This window comes from Pteropus vampyrus, unplaced genomic scaffold (assembly GCF_000151845.1).
Source record: "Pteropus vampyrus isolate Shadow unplaced genomic scaffold, Pvam_2.0 Scaffold92, whole genome shotgun sequence".
Taxonomy (NCBI): Eukaryota; Metazoa; Chordata; class Mammalia; order Chiroptera; family Pteropodidae; genus Pteropus; species Pteropus vampyrus.
Window position 1 is genome coordinate 2,683,287 of NW_011888873.1, and position 319 is coordinate 2,683,605.

Here is a 319-nt window from a genome sequence, read left to right on the forward strand (position 1 = left end):
TCTTAACTTCACTAAATTAAATCTCATAACAACTGTTTTAACAATATCTTTAACAATATAAATTGACACAGAGTACCCTGACAACAGATTGAGGGTAAAAACTATATTAAATTACAATGGCTTTCCTAGCCTTTGGTAAGATAAATATGCTAATAAAGCCTAATTCTGAAAGGAGCGGAGTTATAAAGTAATTGTTCTCAGCACTCCCTCTGAAAGTCAACACCCAGACAGGAAGGAAGCGAAAAGGCAGAATTTGAAAATAAAGAAAACACAAAGGTATCATCACTATAGATACGCATCGAAAACCAGGATGTTTCAT